Consider the following 22,946-nt stretch of genomic DNA (forward strand, 5'->3'; position numbering starts at 1 on the left):
TTGGATTTACACGGCAAGGTTTTGGTAGCGGAGGGGCTACAAGGGTGGTGAGAAGATTCCAGAAGCTGCTCCCATGTTGAATAAAGCCTGTTTCAACCAGCTCCAAGACAGACCCACCACTGGCCAAAGCTTAACAAATCAGCGACATATTTATGAAAGGGCAAAAAATACTGTGCAGCAGCTGTGAGTGACGAGTGATGAAGTATGAGATAAAAAGCCCTGCAGACCCCAAGGTCAGTGAAGAAGGAGGCGGAGGAGGTGTTCCAGGGGCTGGAACAGAGATATCCCTGCAGCTCACAGACAAGACCATGGGGAAGCAGGTTGTCCCCCTGCAGTCCATGAAGAACCGTGGTGGAACAGATACCCACCCATCTATCTGAGGTCTATGGAAGACCCCACACCACAGCAGGTGTATGTGCCCTGAAGGAAGCTTTGACCCTGTGGAGAGCTCACCCTGGAGTAGGCTCCTGGCAGAAACTGTTGTCCATGAAGAGTAGCCCACAAAAGAGCTGGTTTTACGTCAGGATCTGTGACCCCATGGGGGACCGACCCTGGAGCAGTCCATTCCTGAAGGACTGTACCCTGTAGAAAGGACCCACATTGGAGCAGTTACTGAAGAACTGGAGCCTGTGGAAAGGGCCTATGTTGGAGAAGTTTGTGAAGGACTGTATCCAGTGGGTGGGACCCCACACTGGAGCAGGGGAAGAAAGTGAAGAGGAAGGAGTGGCAGAGACGAAGTGTTATGGACTGACCACAACCCCCATTCCCTGTCCCCTTGCACTACTCAGGTGGGGAGGAGGTAGAAGAGTTAAGACCAAAGTTGAAAACGGGAGAAAGGGAGTGTTGAGGGGAAAGTGTTTTAGTTTTGTTCTTATTTCTCACTTTCCTACTCTGTTACAAGTAATTGGCAATATATTAAATTAATTTCCCGAAGTCTAGTCTGTTTTGCCCATGGTAGCAATTGGTAAGAGATCTCCCTGTCCTTATTTCAGTCCACAAGACTTTTGTCATATTTTCTCCCTCTGTCCTGCTGATGGAAGAGGACTGACAGAGAAATTTGGTGGGCAGCTGTTAGCCAGACAAGGTGAACCCACCACAAACACATATACAGGCCCAAAATGAAGCATCCAATATAAAATTTAAAAGTAATTCTTGAATTAGTCAGATACACCGAGTCCAGCAAACAGGGCTACCAAGGAGGGACTCAGTGCTCAATGGCTTGTGTGAAATGGTACAGTGAAGAGGTGGTGCCTGAGGCTTCAGTGGACTGACAACGGCACAACTATGGTGGTTCTGTGTCACAACAGACAGTCCCTGACCTGGCTGGAGCAACAGTCCCAGTGCCTCAGCGGCAGCTGCCCTGGCCTCAGGCTGTGGGCCATGCGTGGTGCTTCTGCCTGAGACAGGGTGTCACGCTTACAGAAGGTCAGGCTTCACAAATGGACTGAAACCAGCTACATGAAGTTCAAGAAACACAGATGTATGAATAATTCCATGCATCTGGGGGCTGAATGGCTGAAACTGTCTCTGCAAAAAAGAAGCTGGGATCCCTGTGGACAGTAGGATGAATGTGACTCAGCAATGTGTGTTTGCAGCACGGTAGGCCATTGTGTATTGGGGTGTATTAACAAGAGAAGAGACTGCAGGTAGCCTCTATTTGCTAATTACGAGAGCAAATTTAGAGTACTGTATCCAGATTTTAGTTCACAGCAGAAAACACACATAAAAAAAAAGCAGCACAAGCTCAGTAGAGGGCCACAAAAGTGGTTAGAGGCTTGAAGTACGTGACATGCAAAAAGAGAATGAGAAAACTGTTTCCTTAATTTTGAGAAGAATAAATTGAAGGAGGATCTTACTGTTGTTTTCTACCACAGTGGGAGGGTTGAAAGATGGAACCAGAGTTTTTAAAGATGTTCAGCAAAGAAATGAAACATATGGGGGACATGAAACATATGAAACAATGAGGACAGGTTAAAGGAAAAGAAATTTTTATCAGAAATTTGGAAAATTTACTCACAATAAGTATATTTAAACACTAGAACAGGTTACCCAGAGAGACTGTGGAATCTCTGCTCTGGTAGATACTCAAAATGTGACTGAATTTAACCCTAAAAAAACTGTTTTAACTTGGAAATTTGATCTACCTTCAAAATGGTCCTTGTTTTGGATAAGAAGGGGTTGGATTAGACCCTTCCAACCTATTTTTTTTAGTAATTCTGTAACTTTAAATGGTTCCTATATCTCAAAGGCTTCTTTTCTTCAGTGATTCACTAGATTTGAGCTAGCTGGTAACTTTTATGGCAGTGTAATTTTTTCTGATGAATTCTGTAAATAGAACTGTTGATGAAAATGCCTAAAAGATTTTTATAATTCATATTAAACAATTTGCCCCTGAATGTCAATTTAGTATAAAAGAAAATTGGGGCTTAAGTGATGTTCTAACCAGTGATAGTAGCAAGCTTGTGTTCCAGTGTATAAATACTATAATGAGTACCATTTTTAAAAAATATAATTTTATTTACATGAAAAACCTTCATGTTTCTTGCAATTGTGCTGTGTACTTAGTAATACAGATAAAAATGAGTCAGTATATTAACAGACTGACAAATACTGAGCTGATAATTTTTAAACTTAATATCAGAATGCGAGTCTGGGAAAGATTCTGTTTCCATTATACTTTCTTTTTCCATGCTGCTAAGCACAAGCGGAAACATTAACACAATTTAAATCAAACTTAGAAAAAACAATTGTGTGTTTATCTGAGAACTTCTACACGGAGTCTGTAAACTCACAAGAAGAATGTTTTACCATTATAAGTTTCAGAAAATCTGTGTTCTAAGTAAAAACAGCACTTGATCTACATCTATACTGAAATTTTCATATACTGGTACTTAAATAAAATAAAACAATTCGATCTGTATGTCCTTGTAGATATTCCTAACATGTCCATCAAATAATGTTTGTTAAAGAATGAGTATTCAAGAAACTGCATAAGAGACTAAGTAGTTTATTCTCTTTTCTTTATTGTATTTCCAGTTGGTTAATCTTTGTCTAAAGATGGCAAGGTTATCTTTTATCCTTGGAGGTCAAATACTTATTATTAAATACATGGTCCACAGGATACCAGATTTACCATATAACTCTAATGATCTGAATAAAAGAAATTTTTTTTTGGCCTTGAGCTGGAGATGAACAATAGAAGCAAACAGAGGTTTTTCTAATTTACATTCTGGGGATATTTCTGTTATTATTCTCAGGTCTTCAGAAAGATCCTCTACAAATTCACATTTTACTTATTCACAAGTTTTCACCATTAAAATAAAATCTTATACATACACACATCACTGGATAGAAGATTAAAAATTGCTCTGTAAAGAAAAGGACTTTAGAACATTTTTATGCATGTAGCACCTTTTTCTATTTTCAGTTTTAGTTCTACATCCAAAATTTGCCTATAAAATACACACGTGTATTTTAAGCAATTTGGAAATTGTCTGAAAACAGTGATTATACAGTACATTTACCATTATAATGAGTTTGGTTTTTATATTAAAATTGGCAAGTCATTTAAATGTTTAGCAGAAATTATCTATAATCATATATTCCAGTCTGAATATGATAAAGGAATTGTTTTGACTAGTGTCAAGAAGTGTGTCAAGTGCTTCTTGAAAGAATCAGAACCACTATGCTATGTGAAAGCAGCTAACCATGTAATAATAACTCCATTTACAAGATGAGATAGAAGCCTGTGACAGATGTATACATGCCAGGTGAACATTACTTACTGTACTGATAGCCATTAGTACTGGGACAAATTTAGTGTAGCATAACAGTGTATGTCAACACATAACAAAAGTTTCAGACAAACAGAAAATATCTCAGTTAATTTTTCAATTGTGGGAATAGTTTTCAGGTCCCAAATCAAACACATCTCACGTGTGTCTAAGTTATTGTTTGGTTTAAGCACTCCAAGCACTTCCTTATGTAAAAGGCTTCTGCTAAATGGGTCATTTTCTAAGGCTAATCTAAAATTGTCTTCTACATAATGTTGCCTACAGGTAAAAATCTGTGTCCTTTCTCTGTCCTGCAGCATTAGATTTGGTTCTGTTGGTGCCACTGAACCCTTAAATACATTCTGCAGCTGACATATATCACTTAAAAGTATGATGAGCTCTGGCATATTCCCCTCCAAAATCCTTTTAACATGCCAGTCATACAGCAGCAATGATATATTCCTTTGTGCTCAGATTTCATTGCTGCAGGATGGATAAATAGATAAACTGATTGTCTCTCTGAGAATATCTGTCTTCTGAAGAATGGGCATACTTCCAAACCCTTTGGAAGAACAAGAGATTAAATAGGCGTGGACATCTCCTAAAGAAAATGTGATCTAGTAGGTCTTCTCATTCTGAAAAACACTAAGTTTGTTACCGGAGGATTGCTTTATGTTGCAGGCTAAGTTTAAGTAAAACTACTTTCCTATAGAGCCTCATCTATTGGCTTTTGTCTATATTTGGAAGACATTTTTCAGTACTACACACATCACTATCCCTTCTATTTCTTTGGTATATTTCTCATAAAGGTATTGATTACTTTGTGCGCAGAACTGTAAAAAAAAATCTAAATTAAAGTATTTGGAGAAATGTAAGTAAATCTGTTGAGAGATACTGTTTATTAATATTGGTGCAGTGCTGAAGATACCTGTCTGAGTGTCAAGAAACTCACTATGAAGTCTGGACAGGGTTAGACTATGAATCTATAGTTACCAATGTACACATTGGCTCATGGGCCAGTCCTTTGAAGGTTTGAGCATTTATAGATAGCACCAGCCAGATTAAATTGAACTGCTGTGATGGAAAATCACCTAAAATTTACAGTGGTCTGGGGAAGAGAGTTTGTTTCTAATGAATGTGTAATCCATGTCTCCTGTTGCTTTCTGCAGAAGGCTTGTACACACCAGAGACTATGAAATATATTAGGGTGAACTAATGTCTCATGCAATGTTTAATGTGAATTTATTGATGTGCACAAAGGCACAAAACACAGTCAGACAGCTGCCTGAATAGGCAAGACAAGAATTAACTTTTAGGTGCCCAAGGCATCAGACTCCAGACAAACTGATTAGAGTATTTTCTATATATAATCTAAAACTTGAAGAAAGGGGTAGTTGTGGAAGGTGTGTCATGGCTGCCAAGCACACAGATGCAGTTTCATTTTATTTTAGGTATGAAAGGCACAAAAATAGAAGCTGAGAGTGCTTTTTGACATGGCAATTAAGCCAGTCTACTAAGTAGCTGCTGTTAAAATTTTGCAGTTTCCCCATCTGAATTTCCCCTCAAACACTCCATCACTTTCTCTGTTTTTTGGCCATTATTTTTTGGGTGGCCATGAGATTAGCTGACCCAAGGAGAAATCCAGAAGGAAGAAAACTCCAAACAAATAAATGTATACAATCTTCTAATATTTTAGCTCCCTAAACTAATTACCATGATGTCAGGCAAGCACCACTACTAGTACAAGAGAGAGCACTGGAACTCTCAGATGGAAGTTGGAGGGTTGCTTCTTTTATTTAGGTCATCTATATTGATTAATTAAACAGGACTGTTCTTTGACATTGAGACCAAACATTGTCTGCTCACCTATTTTTAAATTCTCCTAACCTTTGAAATAAAGTGGTCACATGAAAACTTTCTACTGGGGGTATTTTTTAACCCGTGTTGTGTTCGGGTATAATTTCGGAGAGTCTTAGGTGACTTGAGCCAAAATTGTGCAAGGGACTGCTCCAGGAAAGAGATTATTAAATTACAGTGCCTGAAAACTTGTTTTTAATTTGCAAATATATAAAACCTATTAAAACATATTAGATGTAATCCAAGGGACAACCTAAAACAAAAAAACAAACAAACAAAAACCATGAGGGGGCTCTCTGGAGTGAAGTGGCCTTAAGAATTTGGGTCACCAAATAGCTTTAAGTTCCGAACAGAAATCGGCTTAGAGTTGATCTACAATAGTTGGGTACATCTCAGACTTTAAAGCAGTCAAAAAGCTATCTACTTCATAGATACGGACTATGACTGTTTTGTTCGTATTCAATATTGTATTCAGTATTATAATTGATACGGGAACAGATTTAAGGGATCCAGACTCTTGGCTAAACCTAACTTCTTAAAAAGTTTTAAATGTCTTTTTTAAAAAACACTGAAATACCAGAAAAAAATTAAGAACACTTACAATTACCTGGAAATTACTTTCAAAGTTTAGGCATATTTCTCCTCAAAATATTTTCTAGTTTTATTTCAATGAATGTTTCATTACTATGAAAAGATTGAATTGTCCCACAGGGATTAATATTTTAATAGCCATAAAGCTATTCTTATGTGATAATTACTTTTCAAATTACAAATTATGCTTTAAGCATGTGGGCAGAATGCTTTGATTTTCTTGTTCAAATGTAAACACTCTCAGTGGGTAGCTATGAATCCCATAAGTTGATGAATATTTATATGTATTCATGAGGCTTGACATCTGCCATGTTGTGCATATTTATGATCTAGTTTTATGTTAGAGTTCTTGAGGGAGGTCAGGTAGAATGAGCCCTTATTACTTTGCAGTGTAGTTTTTAATGTTCCTGAATTTGGAACACACTTGCTTGGTAGGTTAAATGAATTGCCACTGTGGGCCTACTTGGGACAAACTTATTTTCACAAGAAGCAATAGAATTGCATAAAATACAAACGGACAGTAATGTAGAATCTTTCATATAAATTTTTAAAGAATCACAGAATCTTTGAGGTTGGGGGGTACCTCTGGAAATTGTCTAATCGAACTTCCCTGCTCAAAGCAGGATGAACTAGAGTAGGTTATTCAGTTCTTTGTCCAGTCAGGTTTTGAATATCTCCACAGATGGGGACTCCACAACCTTTCTGGGCAACCTGTTCCAGGATTTCACCCTCCACACAGTACAAAATTGGTCATTACGACTAAGTGGAATTTCTTCTGTTTCAATCTGTTTCAATTCCCTCTTGTCCTGTCCTGTCACTGGACACTACTGAGAAGAGGCTGGTTCCCTCTTCTTCATTCCGTCCCACCAGCTGTTTATACACACTGATAAAATCACCCTGAGTCTTCTCTTCTTCAGGCTAAGCAGTCCCAGCTTACTCAGCTTCTCCCTGCATGAAAGGTGCTCCCGTCCATTTACCATCTTTGTGTCCCTTCGCTGGACTTGTTTGAGTATGTCCATACTTTGCTTGTACTAGGGAGCCCAGCACTGGACACAGCACTCCAGATATGTCTCACCGGTGCTGAGTAGACGGGAAGGATCACCTCCCTTGACCGGCTGGTAACACTTCTACTGCAGCCCAGGAGGCTGCTGACTATCTTTGTGTCAAAGGCACATTGCTGTCTTAGCTCACGTTCAGGCCTTTTACTGACAAGCTGCTTTCCAGATCGTTGACCCCTAGTCTGTACTATGTGTACAGGAGTGTTAATTTCCTTTGCTGAACTTCATGAGGTTCCTGTTAGTCCTTTTCTCCACCCATCTGAGGTACCTCTGAATGGGAGGACAACTGTCTGGTGTATCAACTATCAAATTCCTCCCAGGTTTTTATCATCCACAAATTTGTTCAGGGTCATTAATGAAGAAATCAAATAGTGTTGGTTTAAGAATAAACCCCTAGGGTACACCAGTAGCCACTCGTCTCCAGCTTGGCTTCATTCTGCTAGTTACATGCCTGTGAGCATGAAATTTCAGACAGTTTTTAATCTATGTCCACAGACTTTTTATTATATATTTATTTATTAGATCATAATTTTATTTGGGAGGATGCTGGGAGAGACAATGGGTGAGACAATGTCAAAAGCCTTGGTAAATTCAAAACAACCAACATCCCCCACTTCCCTCGTTCACTGATCCATTTGTCTTGTAGAAGGCTGTGGGCTTGGTGAGGCACGATTTTGCCTTTGCAAATCCATGCTGAATACTCCCGGTCACCTTCTTGTCTTTGATATGCTGGGAAATTATTTCCAGGATTATTCGCTGCATTATCTCCCCAGGGACTGAGATGAGACTGACCAGACTGCAGTTCCCTGTGTCTTCCTTCTTGTCCTCCTTGAAGATAGGAGTGATGTGCTTTCTTCCAGCCCTTTGGAACCTCTCATAATCTGCATGACCTTTAAAGAATAATTGAGAATGGCCTCACAATGACATCAGACAGCTCACTTAGCACTTGTAGCTGCATCCCATCAGGTCTCATGGACTGTGTATCTTCAGTTGGTTTACATGTTCCCCAACATGATACTCCTCCACTGAGCGTAATGTATGTCTTTTTTGCTCCAGACTTTCCCACTCGTCTCAGGGACCAGGGATTGCTGAAGGCTGAATTTACCATGGAAGGTCAAGATAAAGAAGAAATCGAATACCTTGGTGTTTTCTGCATCCCTTTTCACCAGATCCTCGGTCCCATCCAGCAGACAACCAATGTTTCCCTTAGTCTTCCTTCTGCTACTGATACATCTGTAGAAGCCTTCTTTGCCCTTCACATGACTTGCCAGATTCAGATGCAGATAGGCTTTGGCCTTCCGAACCTTATCACTGCACACTCAGAGCACCTCTATATTCTTCATGGGTGACCTAACTCTGCTTTCTTTTTTATTTGAGTTTTGTAGAAGTAACTTGTTCATCCATATAGACCTTTTACTCTTTCTGCTTGACTTTGTCCATGTCGGATTAGTTCATTCTTGAGCTTTGAGGAGGTGATCCTTGAATATCAACCAGCTCTACTGGAGCTGATCGTATTTGACCACAGTTCAGATTTAGCTAGAGTATAAATGGACCCCCGCAGGAGAGCCATTTTGAGATGGTCCTCCTCAGAGCAGCGGGTCTGTGGTCGGGGACTCTCCCCTTGGGTCAGGACACCTCGCAAGGAAACTCCTCGAGGTTAAGAGCCCTACCTTATTAGGGTGAGTGATGGTGCATTTTGGGTCATCAGCCATAAACCTTAAGAATTCTTAAGTCTGTGGTGTAGTATTAACTCCTGAGTGACATTCTGAACCTGTGGATCGTTAATGTTTGTTGGAGTCTCAAAACAGTTTCAGTTAGAGTAAAACTTCGCTTGATTTTGTTACCATCTTGTAAAAATATATCCTGGTTTTAGTTTGTTAGTCAGTCCTGATGGGTTTTGTGAGGTTCCACAACATTTAAATTGGCATAGTTGGCAGGATGGCTATAGCAGAATTATTACGGAGGCACATTTGTGTCCCTTGTCCCCCAGGTAAATGGGTGAAGAAGTGGTCTGACCTGGTAGCAGTCATGGAGTGAATGGAACAATTCTGCAGAAACAGCTGAGATGGTGAAAGTAAAGGAACTATGTGTGCCATCCTAGGTGCCTTCTTGATTCAAGCACAGGAATAAAATAATGATTGCAACAGATTGGCCAAAGACAATTTAAAGGAAAAAAACACCAAGAAATAGATTGTTTAAAAGAAGAATTGAAAAAAGAAAGAGAATGCATGTGTTTGTTGGAACAAACAATGGAAATAAAGTTAGCACAAGCTAAGCCCCCCTCCCTCCCCTCCCCACATTGTCCAAATCCAAAAGTTGGTTGCAGGCACACAGATCTCTGGGATTGGGATGGGGACATCTGGGGAGACCCTGATGAAAATAATTCTGAAGAAGCAGAGGAGCTGGAGAAAAGGGACATGTGACCTCTAATTAAAACAGAAAGGCATATGGGTCCGCAAGGTGGAAACCCCCGAACAACAGTCCATGTGATTCCCTGGGCAGGACCCAAGCTTAGCGAATTGCAAACTAAGTTTTTGTGGAAGCCAGGCAAAATAGAATCTATTTGTGGACATTCTCTCTAATGGGAGGTGATCAGACACTTTTGAGCGATGACAAAGTGAGACAGTTCTTATGTCCCGGAGTGTTTCTGAGTGACAGACTAGAGTGTGACCAGTCAATAAGTGGCTTATTGGGCTGGGGGTGTGGACTCCAAAGAGCTGGGGGAACCTGTTACTATCAAAGAAAAGGTATTGTCTGAATTAGCAGAAGAAGTGAAAATAGCCGCTTGTATTAAGGCAATGTATGAAAGAGGGCAGCAAGTGATACTGATGGCTGCACCAGTAGACCCCTGCCACCTTAAACCTTTTCGGGGACTGACAGATGCTTTGAAAATACGTGTTCAATCCCTGAAAGGAAGGATTGAGAGAGCCATTGAGCACAATCACCAAGACCCTCACAACTTCCCCTATGCACATTTTGACTTGGGTGGAGATGATACACAATATAGTGATTTATGGGTGCAAGAGAGGATGGAGTGATCCAGGGGGTGGCATAGAGAGGAGCAGGAGGGTCTGACAAGCCAGTCATAAACCCCACCCCAACCAGCCTCCTCAATGGGAATCTGTGCTTTTCTGGGGTAGGTCAGATAGGACTTATGATTTAGAAAGAAATGATCTTTGGCAAAAAGCATTAACACTAGGGATACCCTAAACAATTAAGAATCAAGGAGAAGCTCTGGCAGCCACGCTCCCACAGGAAGGAAAACTTAATCCTTTCGTGCCCTTGCGAGAGGATTTGCAAGGGTTAAAAAACCAGAAGCCACAGGTTAGAGTTCAGGCTGCCCACTCTCATCTGACTCTTCGTCCATCTCAAAGCAGCTTCATGCACTCCAGTTCCTCTTTCACATCAAGGGTAATCTTCCTTGCTTGCCTTCCCGGTCTGTCATTCCTGCAGAGTCTGTATTATTCCATTATACCACTCCAGTTGTCTGAGTTAACCTGCTACATCTCTGTGATCTCAGTAAGAATGTAGTCCTGCAACTACAGACTTCCTGTTGGCACTTCCTTATATGTGTGCATGGGATGGGACACCTTCAAACTTGTTTTGCTGATCACAAAGTTTCTCCTGTCCGTACCACCTTGCACCAATTGATTGCTATCATGGTCTAGTACTTCCTCACTTGTCTGTGAGCCATCTTATCCTTCCCCATCCTACTTTAAAGCTTTCCTCTCCAGGAACCACAGTTGTGGATCATAAAATTACCAATGTGCTGAGCAGTGTACAGTTGCGAATGGAAAGATGATCGCTGCCATAATGAGTTCAGTGTGTAAAATTATTATTAAACATGTTTGAAGATTATTTTTCCAGCTACCTTGTAGCAGTTAGTCAATACAGCTACATCTATCCTGGAAATTAAGGAAACTTAGGATTTTTAATGCTCGCTGAAACTTAGCTGACAATACTGTTGTACATTCCCAGGTATTTTTGCTTTAATGCAGATATAAAAATCAGACATATAAAAATTAAACATGGTTGCCCTGGGTTCAATAATATATGAGTGGAAATACAGAGGTATCACAAAGTTTGTTCAGATTCATCTTTTCAAGATTTCAATGTGTTCCTAGTAGGCAAAACCTGTTTAAATTTATGGAAAATATCCACATATTTCTTGTCAGACGCTATCTAGAAAAGGAAAATTTGAAGTTTGCTTTGTGAGTAGCCTAGTACAAAGCAAAATTGTAGCTCACTCATTTTTTATGAAGAAAAAACTAGTATTTTCATAGTTCAATTGCATTTATCCTTTAAGAGGTTTTTCCTTATTTTATTAATGACTTATGCAATTATCAGACAGGTGTATCATGATCCAGTATATGTAGCACTTCCATGCTAAAAAAATACATTTAAAATATGATTATTATATCAAGTTATTTGTCAAATAAGACTCCACATATCTGAAAAACTAGTTTAAATATATATACTAATTATCTGTTAAAAAAAAAACAACTGAAATTCACATGACAGATTTCAGTTGAAAAATATCTTTGATAGCATACTGAATTAGTAGGGAATTTCTAGAAGTCTTTTAAAGCAATTATAAAACTCTCTGCTATTCATAACCTTAACTCATAAATCCGTAGGCTGGCTGAAGAAAACTTATTGTTTTCTCTTAAAATCTTTGTGATTTTTTCATAAGTCTGTCCAGTAGTAATTTAACTTTGGATGTGTAGAGCTAGAATACGTACAACATGCATTGAAGGTACAGAACAATATACTGCATAAGGTCATAGACAGAGATATTGTTAGAAAATACATCAGCAGAGTTGCAGTAAACAATGGTAAAACACAACGGCAAAACACAATGGCATAATTTTCTGTCAGGGAAATTAATTAGATTTTATTTTGGGTCATATTTTCTACAAAATTTGCTAAGGTTTTCATCTTTTAAATGTTACATCTTTGCCCATTTATATCATTTAAGAGTCTATGGATCCATTAGTCATCCAAAAAAAATAACAGCATAGCTGTCAACATTATTAAGTATTGTTCTAAATTTCTAAAGAAGAGGTGTGAATCAAGCATCCTCTCTTAGAAATCTGGCAAAACGTTGTTTTGAAAAGAAAGAAAGAAAGACAAAAAGAAAAAAGACCATTTAAAACTATGTAAATATTATACACACTGAAGGATAATGCAGGTTTGAACGCCCATAAAACTTAAAATGTACAGAAATTAATAGTTACTTTTAGAGACATAAAGTTCTAGCTTACGTCCAAAAATACCACTTCATGTCTTCTTCGTATTTTGATAAAACTTTTAAAGTTTTCTACGACAAAGAGACTGTCAGAAAACTGACTGACAGTCCATTAAGCTTCAAATGCTGTTTATAGATATCCTTCTATTAAACCATTGGAACAAGATGCCCAGGGAAGTGGTTGAGTCACCATCTCTGGAGGTATTTAAAAGATATGTAGATGTGGTGCTTAGGGAGAGATGGTTTAGTGGTGGGCTTGGTAGTTTTAGGTTAAAGGTTGGACTCAGTGATCTTAAAGGTCTTTTCCAACCTGAATGATTCTATGATTCTATGAAATGTTTACAACTGGGATAAAAACGAAGGAGATCAACGTCTGTAGTGATGATTTTAGAACGACTTGAATTGAAGGGGGTAAGTAATCAGACATCAAAACATTAAGAGGAAAAAAAAAGTATTTCTAATATTTATCACTACATGTAAATGTAGTAATAATAAATTAGTACTTCTAGTGCATATTTTGTAAAGCAGAATTATATAGTAATATCTCAGGTATATCTGCTTTTCCTAATACTGCAGAAATTTATTATAACCTCAGTTTTTATGGGATAATTTGTGTCCTCAAAATGCATAGCCAAAGTTCCACCTTTAACCTATTCAGTGCCTACATGATATATGAAGAAAGATATGAGCAAATTTTAGTTGTTCACTTGTTAGTTTCTAGACAAAAAAAAAAAAGACTAAGGAATATCTTTAGCTTTTGAAGACACTGTTTGCTGCATTTTGAGGATTTACACCCTTCTACAAGAAACATTTTAATTTTCAAAATCCAGGCTGTTCATGACTCCCCCAAACTTATCCTAACTTAAATTTTTGTTTGATTGTTTGTTTATTTTCTTTCTCTTTATAAATCCTCTACTGCTTTAAGTTCTACAGTTTCTAAATTCATACCTTTTTATTGTACCTATATCTGGGGTTTCACCCATTTTAATTATATGTAGTAATTTAACAAACAAAACTAAAATCTTATGTGTACACAGTACTTCTGAAATCAGACTTACTTCATAATACTACTGGATGACTGTCTTGCTGTAATAATTAAAAAAACAAACAAACAAACAAACCCAGTGATTATTGTTCTTTGTTTTAGTTGCATTCCTTTGATCTATATAAACTTCAGTTTTTGAGTTGACAGACCCTACAGTGGTAGTTGCTGTGTAATTACAGTGCAAAAAGACACAGCCAGGACAGGTGATCTGAACTGGCTAAAGGAATACTCCATACCATGTAATGTCACAATAAAAAACAAAAATAGGTGTTTTCCAAGGTAGTTGTTGCCCAGAGACTATCCAGGCATTAGTTTACTTATGGGACATGCTGAGTGATTGATTTAACATCACTTTTTAAATATTTTTTTTCCTTTCATTTATTAAACTTTTATCTCAGTCTACAAGTTTTCTTGCTTTTGCTCTTACTATTCTCTCCCCTTTCCCACTGTGGGGGAGTGAGCAAGTGTCTGTGTGGGTACTTAGCTGTTAGCTAGAGTCAATAACCATGAGGAGAGAGTATAAAGAATCAATAAAACAATAATCTTTGTTTTCTGCTATTTTTCCCGCAGAAAGTGAGGAAATGTAAATGCCAATGACTGAATCAAACCGGATACACAGTACTCTAGAGACATAATTTAAATCATACAGAATAAATACAACTGTAGAGTAGTTTTGCTTTGATTTAAAAAACAAACAAACAAACAAAACAAAACATGAAAGAATAATTGAAGTGTTCCAACTGTGTAGTAGTTATTATATAGGAATAATTTTCCTCTGGCTCATAACCAGAAATATTTGCATTACTAATCTTAACATGTCCTTGACATTACCAAAGCCTTTCTTCTAGAAAAGTAGAGAAAAACAGTCTGTGAAATAAAGAAGCTTCCCAGGTCATTCACGTCAACTCCACATGAAAAAGGAACTGGTCATCAATGCTATAGCCTAAAACAAGCAAGTAACAGATACCATGAATGCTTATAATGGAATGACAACAGAACAGTTTTCATCAATGTATTTCTTCAGAAAAAGAAAAAAAAAAAAACAACCTTTACCAATATAATACACTTCATATGTTGTGCCCTTAACTTTTTGTTTTCCATCATTACATAGATTCAATTAACTATGTACACGTGTGCAATTTCCCCACCTCTCTTTTGACAACTCAGGGCTTTACGCTTTTGAAAGAGATAATTAGAAGACTGTTAGATATATGGTGTAATGTTTGTAACAATTGGATATTAGTCATGTGCATCAGCAGATTGCTGCATCACAGGAACAAGGTGAGAACAGGAAGGAAATAGGCTGTCCAAGTTGGCATATCTGCTTGTCTCTTACTATTCAGGATAGTTTCAAATATAACAATTTTTGAATAGAATTCACAGAATTCTCAAGGAAAAACTGGCGGCTCATGGCCTGGATGAGCATACGATGTGCTGGATCAAGCACTGGCTGGATGGATGGTCCCCAAGAGTGGTGGTCAATGGAGTTAAATCCAGCTGGCGGCCGGTCACAAGTGGTGTTCCCCAGGGCTCAGTGTTGGGACCATTTCTGTTTAATGTCTTTATTGATGATCTTGATAAGGACATAGAGTGTATCATCAGCAAGTTTGCAGATGACACCAAGTTAAGTGGGAGTGGTGGTCTGCATGAGGATAGGGAGGCTCTACAGAAAGACTTGGATAGATTGAATTGATGGGCCAATGCTAATGGAATGAGCTTCAACAAGGCCAAGTACCAGGTCCTGCACTTGGGCCACAACAACCCCATGCATCGCTCCAGGCTTGGGGAAGTGTGGCTGGAGAGCTGCCTGCCAGAAAAGGACCTGGGGGTTCTAATGGACAAGCGGCTGAACATGAGCCAGCAGTGTGCCCAGGTGGCCAAGAAAGCCAATGGCATCCTGGCTTGTATTAGAAATAGTGTGACCAGCAGAAGGAGGGAGGTGATTGTCCCCCTCTACTCAGCACTGGTGAGGCCACACCTTGAGTATTGTGTCCAGTTCTGGGCACCCCAATCTGAGAGAGATATCGAGGTGCTGGAGCGAGTGCAGAGGAGGGCAACGAAGCTGGTGAAGGGCCTGGAGAATAAATCTTATGAGGAGCGATTGAAGGAGCTGGGACTGTTTAGTTTGAGGAAGAGGAGGCTGAGGGGAGACCTCATCACCCCCTACAACTACTTGAAAGGCCATTGTAGAGAGGTTGGTGCTGGTCTCTTCTCACAGGTCATTAGGGATAGAACAAGAGGGAATTGCTTTAAGCTGGAACAGGGTAGGTTTAGGCTGGACATTAGGAAAAAATTTTTCACAGAAGGAGTGGTCAGACACTGGAATAGGCTGCCCAGGGAGGTGGTGGAGTCACCATCCCTGAATGTGTTTAAGACTTGTTTAGATGTGGTGTTAGGGGATATGCTGTAAGGGAGAACTTTGTAGAGTGGAGATGGTGGTTGGACTCAATGATCCCAAGGGTCTTTTCCAACCTAAATGATTCTATGATTCTAATTAGTTTTTAGCAACATTAAATAATCCCAGCTGTTAAAAGCAGTAATTCAAAGCATTATTCATTTGCAGTGCACACTGGGTGCAAATTGAGAAAGTGTCCAAATAAATATTTATATTCCTTGAATTAGGTTCTTACATTAAGCTATCAAAACCCATCTTTTATAATCAAGGCCAAAAAAAAAGGGTTTACCTAATACTAGCTCCTGCCTAACTATTGACTTCTTAGTTTGTAGTAATAGCATCAAATTATGAATAAAGATAAGCTAGTAATAATTAATTAGGCAGGAAACTACAATCTTTGTTTGTGTTCTCACAAATGAATCTTGTTACTACAAGTATCTTCTAAATAAATGTACTAAGTAATTTTTTGTCACTTGTAATATCAGTTCTGTTTTATTCAAGAAACAAGAAAACCATTTCACCTAGCAGTATTTATATCCTAGAACATGTTAGTTTGGCTTGGTTTAATATAAGAGATGTCTTCTCATGCAGTTTTATGGGCTTCTAGACTTCCTCCTTCAAAAGTAGGATCAAGGTGTTACTTACTTCTCATTTCCTTTCAGTATTGGTTGACCTGTGCTGACAGGTTATGAATACAGAGCAACCTCATGCAACACCATTTATATTTCTGTTTATGCTGACTGATTTTCGTCATCGTTGTGCATTTTTTATATTTAAGACTTGGTGGCAGATATCAGAACTCTGAAGGAAATTGATTTTTTTTTTTTTAATTTTACCTGTGTCTTTATGGCTTGGCAAATCTTTTTCTCTTACCTTAGTTTCTATCATTAGATTTTTAGTCTTCCTCTTTGAAGAAAATACAAGCGTCCTTGTATCTCTGCAATTACTCTTAGAAGTAATAGTTCTGAAAACATGGACCAGAGATTAATTCTTCTTTTTTTTTTTCTCTTTTCTTTTTCATTCTTTCTTTTCCCCCCTTTTCTTCTGGAAATGATTTTGCACAAAACATTAAAACACAATAGGATTTGCTGTGACAAGTCCAAAGCCAAACTTTCCTGCAAATTTCTTAACTGCTTTAGGTCTATCATATTGCTATGTGAAGTCCCGCAAGAATTCAGATGGCAATTACAAATGATCTTATTGCCTTTAATATATTGTAGAAATTATATGTCAGAGATTTGAAACTAACGGTCATGGTAAGAGATAAAAATAAAAGAAAATTAAAAAGTATTTTGTTCCTTGGCCATGATATCCCTGAATTTTTCCCCAGTTTGAAACAGCACCTAGGAAAACCACCTGTCCTGGTTTGGGGTGGAGCAGAGCCAACTTTCTGTCCCCTAAGAGAAGCTCTTGCTCACACTTGTTGCTGTGGCAACCGGGGTTAGCTGACTCTGTTGTTTACCCTGTGGAGGGGTTGCACCTGTGGGGAGAAGTGGACAGGTCAGGTGACCCAAAACTGACCAATAGGATGTTCCATTCCATCTGCCATGCTCAGTACAAAAGCTAAGGGACCAAAGGTTGGCTCTTGTTTGTTGGCTCTTTGGCGATGGGGTGGTTGTTCAGTGGCTCTCTTTTTTCAATGACTGATGTCTGAGGAGGACCCCATCAGCTCATCTGCCTTTTGGTCCTGGTCAGTGTGATCCAACTCCCATTTGTCACTGAGTCCACTCTGGAACTTTCCCAATGCCTGCCAGTAACATCTTCCTAGGAACTTGATCTAATTTTGTCTATATTTATATACATTGTATCTATTTCATTATTTCCTTTTTTATTTTATTATTCATATTTGATTAAAGCAGTTTAGGTTTTTCTAAACTTATCTTAAACATCTCTCTTCTTCCTGTCCTTGGAGCGAGAGGTGGGGGAGACCATCTGTTGTCTTGTCATTGGCCAACCTGGCCCAAACCACAATACCATAGCAAACTTCATGTAGACCAAGAAGCAGTGGTGCAGTCTGAGGGAATTGGGCCTGTCTCCATGAATGGGGGAGCTGAATGTCCAACTGCAGGACCCCGCTAACACATCCAAAACAGGAAAAATATAGCCAGGGCACCATGGGAGCTGGTGGCTCCTGGGAGCCAGGCACTGTCAGGACCCCTCGAAAGCACTGAGAGCCTCAAGTATTTTGTGGCCAGGGCCTGTTCCAGTGCCCCTGGCAGGAGCAGGGCAGCAGGGAGATGACCCAGCCCTGGGCATCAGGCACCTCCATGGGGGTAGGCCAAAGCCAGGCCAGGACATCTGCCCGTTCATGGCTGGTAGTGGGGCCCATGAGTAGGACCTGGCAGGGCTGTGGTGCAGTGAGGGCTGTAACTCAGGCTTTAGAGCCTCAGCTGAAAAGCAGCTCCTTTGGGCTGGGGTGGGCCCTGGCCACGACCTCCCCACAGCCTTTCTTGGGAGCTGTTCCCTGGGGGAAGGGAAATGCCCTCGGCTACCCTGGCCCTGGGCTGCCTTGAGCACTGTCAGCCAGACATTCATGTGAGGGTTTGCCTACTAATTTCTTCCATTTTGTGTAATGAAAATCATTTCTTTCCTTATATCAATCATTTAGGCTATATACACAAGTGCCAACTTTGATCACCTTTTCTACCATGCATTCAGTCCCTCCTTGGTTCCCATGTGTTGACTATGAGATAAATGGCTCCTTTTAGCCATTTCCTAAGCTCATAGGACACTTTTCCAATTGGAGGGACTAGGGCAGTTGTACTTACCCAACTCACTCTCCTCTGACAGTTTCCTCATCACTTTTCAAGTGCTTCTTCAGATGCTTTCCTCTTCTGACCTTCCACTTAGTAAGGCCTTCTGATAAGAAATATTGATATGTCTTATCACATATTAATTCTATAAATGATCACAGAATCATTTGGGTTGCAAAACACCTTTACGATCATCGAGTCCACCACTAAACCATGTCCTTAAGCACATCAACACATTTTTAAATACGTCCAGGGATGGTGACTCAACCACTTCCCTGGGCAGCCTGTTCCAATACTTGACAACCCTTCCAGTGAAGAATTTTTTCCTAAAAGCCAATCTAAACCTTGCCTGACTCAACGTGAGGCCGTTTCTTCTTGTCCTATCACTTGTTACTTGGGAGCGAGGAGCCACCCTCCTCACTACAATCTCCTTTCAGGTAGTTGTAGAGAGCAATAAGGTCTCCCCCGAGCCACCTTTTCTCCAGACTAAACAACCCCAGTTCCCTCAGTGACTTCTCATAGGAGCTGTGCTCTAGACCCTTCACCAGCTTTGTTGCCCTTCTTTGGACACACTCCAGCACCTTAATGTCTTTCTTGTAGTGGGAGGCCCAAAACTGAACACAGTACTTGAGGTGCAGTTTCACTATTGTGAAGTACAAAGAGACAATCCCTTCATTGTTGTTGTCTTACTCTGTGAAACCATTCATGGTGATATCACACAGTCCAAGACAGAAAAACAGATGTTCCTATCAAAAGCTTACATAGGTAGAGTATGTCACGCTATTTATAAATTATGCCATACAGGCTTTTAGCTGTGCTTTTTAGTATCCAAATAATAAATTTGATTTCACATTGAGCACATCCATGTATTGACACTATATTTCTAGCACTCAAGCAGTATGTTAAGATACTTTTCAGTGATAACTAAGATGTAGCTTCAAAATTTACTTCCTTTTTAAATAAAGCCTAAAATAAATAAAATCTGAGCAAAGTTAAATGAATACTAAAGTAAAAAAGCTTTCTCTGACAAAGTATTAATTTATATATTAACCTTTCCTGACTTGTGATGAGACTAACAAAAAATGAACGAAATAGGGAATTGCAATACTTACTTCACAAGCCATTAGTCAATAAAGATTTACAGTATTTATTTCATAAGCCATTAGTCATTCTACTCATTCTAGGTTTATAGGTCAGTGTTATGTTGCTTCTGGATCCAAGAACTAGTGTGGTAGAGAAGGACAGCCGCAGATAAAGACAAAGCTTTGTCAGCTGCTCTGCAAACTGTGCTTTTTACGCAAGGATACTCCTCAAAGAGAGAATTCTGGAGGAAATTTGGTTGAGATTTGACTTCATTTAGACTTTTATTGAGAGTAGATGTCCATTGCTGAAGAGAAACAGGTGCCATAAAGCCCTTTAAAGTAGTAGATATTTTACTTCTATTGTGTCCTGTAAAGTTTGTTTTTATCTATGTTTTACTAATAGAAATCTGGTTATCAGTGGATACAAAATTATTTAAATAAGTCTAAATTTTCCTTAGAGATATTAAAAAACTTTCATTGATATTTATGTAGTCTGTCATTCACATATATGGCCTAAGAAGTTTCTTCTATTTGTTAAACAAGTAAGATCTAACACAGTCTCCACAAAAGTGGAACAAAGCTGAAGATCTAATCAGAGCGGCATATTACATGCATCTTGGAAGAATACGGAGTTGTCATGGGGAATGCACCTTGCTGAGTAAATCACTTTCATCTTTTTATGGAAGTCAGATCTCTGATATAAGGCTTATAGTCATTAAGATTTGATGATTCTCGACACTTTGCAGGTTCTGAAAGAAGTTGAAAACAAATGTGTAACACGAATTTATCAGAATTAGAGAAAAAGTACATGAACAATGGATAATGCTGATATAACAACTAGTTTTATTGTAACTTTTCCCTTTGTATTTAATTTTTTAACAGATACCTTTCTGCTGATTTCTCTTTTTAATTTCTTTAATAATAGAAAAATATAGTCAAGAAAATCCATTTTAAAAAATCTGAGTATTTTCCATTCCTCTGATAAGTTTAGATTATTTAGATAATCTTTATCCATAAAAGTTTGCTTTTTTTGTTCATCACTTTATTCATGAACAGTCTATCGGAATGCTGGTGCAGAATGGATGTTTGGTTGTGGGTGTTGGTCTCTTTTTCCCAAGTAACAAGCAATAGGATGAGAGGAAATGGCCTCAAGTTGTGTCAGGGAAGGTTTAGATTGGATAGTAGGAAAAATTTCTTCACCGGAAGGGTTGTCAAGCAATGGAGGCTGTCCAGTGAAGTGGTTGAGTCACCATCCCTGGAGGTATTTAAAAGACATGTAAATGTGGTGCTTAGGGACATGGTTTAGCGGTAGACTTGGAAATGCCAGGTTAACGGTTGTACTTGATGATTGTAAGGGTATTTTCCAACCTAAACAATTCCATGATCCTATAATATTTCAGTACAAAGAATAAATGCTGCTGTAAGTTATTTCAATATGAATACTCATAATAATACTATTGCAACACAAATAAATAACTCATCTCAATATCTTCAGTGGGAGTAGAGTTAGGCCTAGAACACAGTGATTGATTCAAAAATGACAAGGTAGCTGGTATAACGTATGAAGCATCTTAAAAAAACTCTCAAATCCGTATTTTGAATTTGAAGAGGAAAAATAGTGGTTTTGTAAAGTAGATTCTTGTGTATAGAACAACACTGGGAAATTCAGGGAGAGGGAAGCACTCCCACTATCTGACTTTAGCCTTCGGAGTTCAGCATCCAAGCTGGGTAACAAGTTACACTATCTTTGGGTGGAAACCAAAGGAGACAGGAGCACTTCCTACCTGTCTCCCAGCTCTATATTTACACCAATCTTTTGCACGCTGAAAATAAATCCATCTGTGCAGACTAGAGAGGAGCAACCTACTGTGTTTAACCGTTGGATCTGGAAACTTGGGGGACCTGAGCCCTTGAATGCAGTGAAATGCACCTACCCAGAGTTCAACTGCTTTTGGGGAAGAAATGCACCTGCAGTAATGAATCCAGATCACTTTGGTTAAGCTCATTATCTGACCAACCTTCCCAAGGTTTCCTCTCCTTACTACTTCTATACATATACTATGAGGCTGGCCCTCTAATTGCACATTGGATGTCCATTCAAAACACTTTGAGAAGGTAGTAAACCATTCTTTGGGTGAATTCTATGCTGAGTAGTTCCACAGCAGAGGTTGGATCTTCACCATAAAAATGATATGATATTATTCTAGCAGCCATGTCACTATTAATTGGTATTTTTTAAGACTTAGGTCTAAGAATTTGATCTTGAACGACACAAGATCAGTGTACAGTTTCGCTGTCTTCAGTGGTACAGGATACTGGCAAGTTACTCATCAGTAGATCACTGAAGAGTAAACATATAGAACTTGCCACGAAATAAAAATATGCAGCACATAAAAAGTTCCCCTAGATTAAATGAAAGAATAATAATAAAAGAAGTTATTTCTTTTGTGTAGTTTTTAAATTAAAAATCTGTTTGATGTGAGCTCAGTCAGAATTATTTGGACACTCTCCCACCTTTAGGGGGGACTTTTCTCAGTCATCGTCTTTCTGCCAGGAATTAATTTTTATTGATGTAATACTGTATTTCTAACTCAGAATCAGCATTATTTTTTTTTCACACAGCCATCCATCTGTTGTAAGAATTGTTGTACTTTTTTAATTTCTGTAACAGTTTCTAGCATCTATTGTGGTTTATAAATAGATATTTAGCATTGTGTATTTAGTCAACAGTTGGCCTAAATATTGTGACAGAATTCTTTAGATGCAAGTACAACAATTGAAAACAAAACTCATTTTTGCTTGGATATTGTTTGCTTAGGAAAATAATGCAATAGAAATTGCCTTCATTCACAGACTTACTCAGTATTGGAAACATCACATTTTGTCTTGAAAAATGTATCTTTCTTCACTGTTATCATAAGAGGGATCTGGGAGCCTTTTTTCTTCCTCATGCAATCACAGTTATTACTGTTGTCATGTATACAAACTTTAGCTATGCCCCCAGCAATATAGCCACTGATGATATTATCACGCACGGCTGATTTCCACAGAGGAGAAGCTATTGGATTCTTTAAAGAAGTCAGGGAACCTGATGGCCTTTAAACTCCAGGTCTAATTCTAGGTGTTGCTGCACAACACTCTTTT

The sequence above is a fragment of the Chroicocephalus ridibundus genome, chromosome 2 (genome assembly GCF_963924245.1).
Source record: "Chroicocephalus ridibundus chromosome 2, bChrRid1.1, whole genome shotgun sequence".
NCBI lineage: Eukaryota > Metazoa > Chordata > Aves > Charadriiformes > Laridae > Chroicocephalus > Chroicocephalus ridibundus.